Source organism: Manihot esculenta, chromosome 3, assembly GCF_001659605.2.
Source record: "Manihot esculenta cultivar AM560-2 chromosome 3, M.esculenta_v8, whole genome shotgun sequence".
Taxonomy (NCBI): domain Eukaryota; kingdom Viridiplantae; phylum Streptophyta; class Magnoliopsida; order Malpighiales; family Euphorbiaceae; genus Manihot; species Manihot esculenta.
In genome coordinates, this window is record NC_035163.2 from 32,555,959 (window position 1) to 32,564,870 (window position 8,912).

Below are 8,912 nucleotides of genomic sequence, written 5' to 3' on the forward strand. Positions count from 1 at the left end.
AGAAGGGATCAAAGGCCTCCTCCTCCTCCTCGGGCTCTTGAACCAAGAGTGCTCCCTCCTTGGGTTCCCGAGAAACCAACCCCCCTCAACGCTTCCAGAGCCAAAGTGCTCATGGCAGTCCAGGATAAGGAGTTCCTCCAGTGGCCCAAACCCATGAAGACGGAAGCAGATCAAAGAAATCCTGACAAGTATTGTCAGTACCACCGGACACATGGCCACGATACGAATAACTGTTTTCAGTTAATCGCGGAGATTGAGAGGCTGATAAAAAGGGGGCACCTCAAAAATTTTGTGAAGAAACCAGAGGGACAGAGGCCTCAGCCTGGTCCGACAACTCAGACGCCTAGGAGAATAGGAGCATGACCGGTGAATGATTGGTCCAGTGGGACCATCAACATGATTGTTGGAGGTACGGGAGGACGGATGAGCCGTCGAGGAAAGAAGAGAAACCGGGAAGGAGAGACCAGCAATAGTGAAGTCATGCAAATCGTTGACCACTCTCCCATGATCATTACTTTCTCCTCAGAAGATGCTCAGGGTATTCAGATGCCCCATGATGACGCGCTTGTCGTTGAAGCCGTCATTCATAATTATCGGGTAAAGAAGGTCTTAGTGGATGATGGGAGTAAAGTCAACAGTTGGTTCGGGACCAGTCACCAATCAAGGGGATCGGAGGAGCACCGGTACTTGTAGAAGGAAAGGTGAAGCTGGCTCTTACCTTGGGAGAAGCACCCAGAGCTCGCACCCATCATGAGGTGTTTTTGGTGGTCAAACTCCCACTGAGCTACAATGCGATTTTGGGGAGACCGGCGTTGTTCGACTTTGAAGCTGTCACTAGCATCAGGTATTTGGCACTTAAGTTCCCAACGGAAGAAGGAGTGGGAATGGTCCGGGGCAGCCAGGAAGAAGCAAGGGCGGTATACTTGGCTACAGTAACAGAGCCGAGCTCAACTGGAGAAGCACTCGACTCGGAAGTTCTGGAGGTCAGAGATGAAACAAAAGAAGCCCGGACAGAGCCAGTTGGAAAGTTGGAAACCTTCCCCTTATCAGAAGCAAATGCAAACAAGGTCTTTAGTCTTAATGCCAGCCTCACCAAAGAACAAAAAGGTGAAGTCATAGCCCTGATCCGAAGTCACGCGCCGACCTTCGCATGGAAGCCTTCAGACATGCCGGGAATTGACCCCAAAGTGATGACACACCGATTGAATGTCCTCCCCGAGGCCAGACCAGTAAAGCAAAAGAAGAGAGTAGTGGGAAGAGAGAAGCAGCAGGCCACCCGGGAAGAAGTGCAGAAGCTAGAAGAGGCAGACTTTATTAGGGAAGTCATGTACCCACAGTGGTTGGCAAATCCTGTGTTAGTCAAAAAAGCCAATGGCAAATACAGGATGTGTATAGATTTTACCGACCTAAATAAGGCCTGCCCTAAAGATTGTTACCCCCTCCCTGATATTAATAAAATGGTCGACTCAACGGCCGGTTTTGATTATATGTCTTCTTTGGATGCTATGTCGGGTTATCATCAAATCCCAATGGAAAGGTCGGATGAGGAAAAGACCTCATTTATAACTGAAGATGGAACTTACTATTATAGGGCTATGCCCTTTGGATTGAGAAATGCCGGGGCAACTTATCAGAGGTTGATGAATAAAATCTTCAAAAACCAGATCGGTAGAAATCTAGAAGTGTATGTGGACGATATGGTGGTCAAAAGTTCAACTTTTCAACAACACATAGCAGATTTGAGGGAGATATTTGGGGTGTTAGATCAGTACAGAATGAAGTTGAACCCAGCAAAATGTGCCTTCTTCATTAGGGGAGGAAAATTTTTGGGGTACATGGTGAGTGGTAAAGGCATTGAGCCTAATCCGGAGAAAGTGGAAGCCATATTGAATATGCCAGAACCGACCTGTGTAAGAGATGTTCAGAGACTAACCGGGAGAGTAGTAGCGCTTAACCGATTCATGTCGAGGTCGGCAGAAAAGTGCTTGCCATTCTTCAAAAAGTTGAGGAAAGTACCGAATTTCGAATGGACAGAAGATTGCCAAAAGGCCTTCATAGAGCTTAAGAAGTATCTTAGCTCGCCTCACGTGCTCAGCAGTCCCATAAAAGGAGAGGAACTTCTGATTTATCTGGCGGCCTCAGAACAAGCAGTCAGCGCAGTGCTAGTGTAACAGCCCGGAAACCGAACTGCCACCGGCACTAGGATCCAGATCGACTTAAGGTCGCCGGGACCCGTAGTAAGCCTGCTATCCTGTCTGTATACCTGTGAAATCCCATACATGATCATACATTTTCTGTAAAAACATAAAACTTTTCTTCTCTCCAAGGCTTAACCTGTGCATGCACTCTCTCTGTGCTCTACCAATCCCTACTAGAGCTCCTCATGGCTCTAGGCGGATCAAACTCATAATGTTAAGCCTGGTTTTGCTCATAAACATACACCAATAAAGAAACATACATAAACTGATCATGTGACTCCACAAAGGGATTACAAGTCTTATAAATCAAGCACCATTCTATACACTGTACATATACATTATCTCTGTACAAATACATGTCCACACTAGCTATTACACCACTCTGTACTCTTCCTGTACCCTGCTGAGTTCTCTCTGATCTCTGAACCTGCACAACTGAAGTTAGGGGAGAGGGATGAGCTACGATAGCCCAGTGAGTAGAATAGGCAAATACAGGTGATAAAACATGCTCTCATGGAATGCAACACATAATCACATAACCTCGGCCGGACGGATCAAAACTCCCTCTATCTCATCTGGGGTACCTAAGTACCATGTGCCTGGTCCCCGTAGGGCTGTTCCAGGTCTTTCTGTGTGTGCCTGGTCCCCGTAGGGCTGTTCCAGGTCTTTCCTCTGAGGGCTAATGAATCCTCACGAAGTCCGTGCCGTCTCACATAAGCAATGTACAAGGAGCAATGCCAAGTACAAGGATAAATGCAATGCATCATCTTGGTGTACACTAATGCACTCACCCTATAGCATATTCATGATGCATGAAGCATGATAAAATATCAATTCTCATATTAAAACATTAAGTTAAATTCCACTCACCTGTAGTTCTCTCTGACCTGACTCTGCAGGTTCTGACTCTGGACTCACTGCTGATGTCCCTGATTCCTCTGGTCCGTACCTACACAGGGGGACTCAAATGAGGGACTAAACTCACTCAAGAACATCTCTAAGAAACTCCCCAAAACCCCTCTAAACAATCCTCAAACCATCACAAAAACATGCAAAAGAAAGCTGGACAGGGCACTTTCGGCGGCAGGTTCGGCGGCCGAAACCCCACTCCAGAGACGAAACTCATGCATGTTCGGCGGCACCTTCGGCGGCCGAAGGTCTCGTCCAGAGACGAAACTCACACACTTTCGGCGGCCGAACTCCCTCTTTCGGCGGCCGAAAGTCCCTTTCTAAACCGAAAGCCTAGCTTTCGGGGGCAACCTTTGGCAGCCGAACTGCCTCCACAAAGGGTTCGGCGGCCGAACCTGGTTTTGCCCGAAGGGCAGAACCCTGCTCTGTTTCATGCAAACTTTGCCCAAAAACCTACAAACATGCATAGCAACTACTCCCAACTAGCATATACACATATATATGCACAAAGGGGTCTCAAACTATCCTAAAACCCCAAACAAACATAACATACAACACTTAATCATGCTGGAACACCACAAATCACCAAAAACCTCACCTAAACCTAAACATGCATACTACCCATACAAACTTCATAAAACCTTTCAAAACCATCAAAGAAGCTCAGGATCTTCACTTACCTCTTAAAAAACTTGAGGATGAAGGATCCCAACGTGGAGATATGAAGAAAAGCTCTTCCAAAGCTCCAAGCTTCAAACTTTGGTTCTTTTGCTCAAAACCTTCAAAAGTCACCAAAACTCTTAAAACTCTTGAAAGATTTGATGAAAATCATGGAAAACATGAAAGTCAACGTAGGAGAGGCTGAAACTCACCTCTGGCTGCAAGTGGAGGAGAAATAACCTCCTTCCACCGACCCTTGGCCCTTTTATAGGTGGCTGGCCAGACCACCTTCGGCAGCCGAACGTGAAGCCGCAACCATGCAATGTTCGGCGGCCGAAAGTTACCTTCGGCGGCCGAACCTTTGCATTTCTCCCTTGTTACTTTTCTTTCAAAACTCAAGTCTTTGAACACTTCAAAACATGAAAACAAGTGAAAATACTTTGGAAAACATAGGCATTACCCTTCTCGAGGGTTCCGACACCCGAGATTCCACCGGACTACAGGAATTCCGATGCCGGACTCGAGCCGGGTATTACATTCTCCCCCCCTTAAGAACATTCGTCCCCGAATGTCCCTAACACAACATAAACACATAGAAAAGGGGAAAAACTAACCTTAAAACAGATATGGGTATTGCTGGAGCATGGACTCCCGAGTCTCCCACGTGCACTCTTCTAGGTTGTGGTGGTTCCACAGAACTTTCACCATTGGTATCTCCTTGTTTCTCAACTTTCTGATCTGGGTGTCAAGGATCCGCACTGGCTGCTCTACATAGGTGAGATCACTTAAGATTTCCACCTCAGGTTCACTAAGAACCTTCTCTGGATCTGACACAAACTTTCTCAACATAGAAACATGGAATACCGGGTGAAGTCGTTCCATAGAAGCCGGTAAATCTAGCTTATACGATACAGGCCCGATCTTCTGCAAGATCTCAAAGGGACCAATGTACCGTGGGGCCAGTTTACCTTTCTTTCCAAACCGAACCACTCCCTTCATTGGAGACACCTTAAGCAATACCATATCCCCCTCCTGGAACGCTATCTGCTTCCTACGGATGTCTGCATAGCTTTTCTGTCTGCTTACAGCTGTTCTGATCCTCTCTCTGATGATAGGCACTAATTTGCTTGTAATACCCGGCTAGACTCCGGTATCGGAATTCCTACCGTCCGGTGGAATCTCGGATGTCGGAAACCTCTAGAAGGGTAAAACCATGTTTTATGAAATGTTTTTAATGTATTTTATGTTTTAAACAAAAAGGAAATTGAGTTTTTGAATGAAAAAGACCAAAGGAGGCTTTGCCAGGTTCGGCCGCCGAAAGTGAGGTTCGGCCGCCGAACATGGTGGGGTTTTGGGAGCGCTTTAGGCCTCCGAAAGCCTTGTTTGAAAGACTCAAGGTTCGGCCGCCGAACCTCATGTTCGGCCGCCGAACATGCATGAGATGTGGGGGCACGTTAGGCCGCCTAAAGGTGACAGAACCTGCCCTATAAGAGACCCCGTGACCGAAACAGGCGAGGTTTTCTCTCCCATTTCGGCCGACGGTAAGCTTTAGCCCTCCTATGATCATTTTAAGTGTTTTCCCTCAAATCCTTTAGATCTTAACAAGTTATATCTTGTTTTTGAAGAGTTTTAAAGTTTAAGCAAGTTTTGGAGCTTTGAGGTTCAAGAACTCGAATCTCCCCATCTTCGAGCTAGGATCGTTTCTCTCTCGATCTTCAAGAGGTAAGAGCTGATCTCTAGTTCTATATGTGTTTTAAGTAAGTTTTATGCAAGTTTTTGGGGTAGAAATGCATGAGTAGGCTTGATGGGTTTTTATGAAAAATCCATGGTTTTAATGTGTATTTATGTGCAATGTGGCTTGCTTGTGTGTTGTAGTTGGGGTTTAAGCTTGTTGGAGGCCCCTAGGAGTTTGTATGCTTGAGTATGATTGTTGTAGAATAGGTTTATGCATGATTGGTTGTGTAGGGGGTTGTTTTGGGCAAGAGGAACCAAGTTTCTGCCCTTTGGCAGAAACCAGGTTCGGCAGCCGAAGGTACTTTCGGCCGCCGAACCAGCTTGGGAGGCAGCTTTAGGCTGCCGAAGTCTGCCCCCGAAAGTTTGAGTTTCGGCTCTGTCCGAGACTTTCGGCCGCCGAAGGTGCCGCCGAACATGCATGAGTTTCGTCTCTGTCTGGGAGTTTCGGCCGCCGAAGGTGCCGCCGAACCTGCCTGACTTTCGGCTCTGGAGGGACTTCCGGCCGCCGAAGGTGCCGCCGAAAGTGCCCTTCCCAGCCTTTTCTTGCATGTTTTCTAGGGATGTTTTGAGGTGTTTTGAGGAGGTTTTTGGGGGTATGTTTAGAGTTATGTTCTTGTTGTTTGGTGCCTCATTTGAGTCCACCTGTGTAGGTTCGGACCCGAGGACCCGAGACCCCCGGTTGTGAGATAGTCTTTCAGAGTCCGTCGTTAAAGCTTCGGTCACCAGGTGAGTGGGATTATTCCCTAAGTTTTTAAGTAATGAATGAATGAACAAATGAATGAATCTGATAGCATACTCATGCATCATTAATGCCATGTGATGTTCAGGATGTTTGCATTAGAAATTCACGAATATGTTGCATTGCATAATTTGATGTTGATGTGGATGGTTATTGGGTGATCCATAGTCCTCTAATGTTATGTTATGATGATATGTTATGGAAGACCAGTGAGGCCCATTCTACGCCCCTGGCACTATGTAAGAGAAAGACCAGCGAGGCCCATTCTACGCCCCTGGCACTTTGGAATGTTATGATATGTATGTTATGTAAGAGAAAGACCAGCGAGGCCCATTCTACGCCCCTGGCACTTGGAGATGTGAGGACTAATGGTGACAATACCATCCTTTATGTGATTAAATGTGATGTGTTGCATTTCATGAAAGCATGTAAAGTAAAAGTTATGTTATTTAATGTTAATAATAAAATGAATAATAATATACCTAAAAAGTGTGGAACTAAATCAAATGATAATAATAATAAAATTAAGAATAAAATACCTAAAAAGGGAGGAATTAATATCATGTTTTTACTTTTTACTCACTGGGCTTTTTAGCTCACCCCTCTCCCCTAACCCCAGTCTTGCAGGTACTGTGTAGATAGAGAAGTCAGCAAGAGTAAGAGAAGTCTCTGTAATAGCATAGAAGTGGACATGGTTTATTCATAATGAAAAAGTATGTTATGTAATGTAATGTAAGTTATATAGTGTGCTTGACTAGAGTCTGTTGTAATCCCTTGAATACATGAGATAAATGTTTTATGATGTTTATGTAACCCAAGCCTGATATATGTTATGTACCCCATTGGAGTATTTGTTGAGAACTCCAATGAGGGGTTTATGTTATGATTATGCTTGCACAGGCTAGGCTGGGTAAAGAAATGTTTAAATGAAAGAAAAGTTTTAATTTTTATGTATGTTTTGGTTCATGTATGGGATTAAACAGGTTCACAGGATGTATGTTTGGCTTGCTACGGGTTCCGGCGGCCTTAAGCCGACCTGAATCCTAGCGCCGGTAGCGGTCCGGTTTCCGGGTCGTTACAGAATGGTATCAGAGCCCTAGGTTCATATGGTCGGACCTAGAGTGTCGGGCTCATAGATGTTATAGAAAGGTCAAGCACAATAGGAAATCATGTCCACTAGGATAGGACGTAGAGTCCTGTCTAGAATGCAAGTATGTATGCCATGAGATATGCTATGATTATGATGTGTATATGATGTGGGTTCATGTGTTTCCACATGAACCATCTGATGCTAATGTTTTGTTATCTGTGCTGTTTTTCAGTAAACAGAATGCGAGGAACTCGTCGATCAGCTAGATTGACTAGAGTACCACCGGAGGATGAGGGCACGAGCGCCCGTCCTCCAGCATTGCCAAGGGCAATGTCAAGCAGGTCCAACAGAGACAGAACAGTGAGGGACCCTAGAAGGTCCTTGGATCTGGGTAGAAGCAGATCAGTAAGGGGTACAGTTCAGGAAAGAATGTCAGTTGATGGAGAAGAAGAGATGGATGTGGAGCAGAGGAGGGACGGTAACCTTGGTGTAAACATGCCAGAAGAGGGCATGGGTGAGTCTCAGGGAGGCACTCAGGCCTCGGGGTTTGTTCTACCACCCCAGTACCCACCTTTTTCACCATACCCCGGGTATTCGATGGGAAGTACATCGGATTACCCCAGTTTTAATCATTACCCTTCTCACATGCCATACCCACCTTTCTACCCACAGTATCCACAGTACCCTATGTACCCACCTCCATCCTTCCATCCAGGCACGGCAAACCCTATCCCAGGGGATGTCGCACCACCACCACCAGCAGAACCCACAGTTCCAGAAACCCAAAGACCTCAACCTACCTCATCTAGAGGGAGCAAGGCCAAGATGACCGACTACATGAAGTTGGGTGCTCCCCAGTTTGATACAGGTGATGATCCGTTTGTGTACCTGGAGAAGGTCAAAACAATTACAGATGAGATAGGTGCTGATGACAGCAGAGCCATTCAGATGGCTGGTTTCACCCTGAAATGCAAAAAGGCCCGTGAATGGTTCAAGGGCTATGTGAAACCGAGGGTGGACAATCTTTCATGGGAGGAGTTCGCGACTGAGTTCGCAGGTTGGGCTTTCCCTGACAGTTCAAGGGAGTTGAAGATGATTGAGTTTGAACAGCTGAAACAGACAGATGAGATGGGTGTCGATGAGTACACCGATAGATTCTTAGAGTTGTTGCCGTTTGCTGGGCAACATCTGGACACAGATTCGAAGAAGTCGAGGAGGTATACCATGAGGCTCAATTCCAGGTATTCCTCTTTGATTCAGTCAGCCGATAGAGAAAGTTTCCATGCCATTATAGACATGGCCAGGAGAATGGAGGCTAGTGCCGTAATAGAGGGAAAAGTTAAACAGTCAGTGGCACAACCTTCTGGTTCTAAGACCCCAGGTGGGGGAAGGATAGATCCTTCATCCTTGAGTTCAGCTAGTAAGAAGTGGAGCAGTACCACTAAGAAACCAAAGAAGAATAAGTTCTGGAGCAAGATCAAATCAGGTCTGGGACTAGGAAGTGGCTCAAGCTCTGGTGCTGATAATGCAGTGTGTGCACGGTGTGGTAAGCTACACAGAGGGGTATGCCGTTTTGGGACAA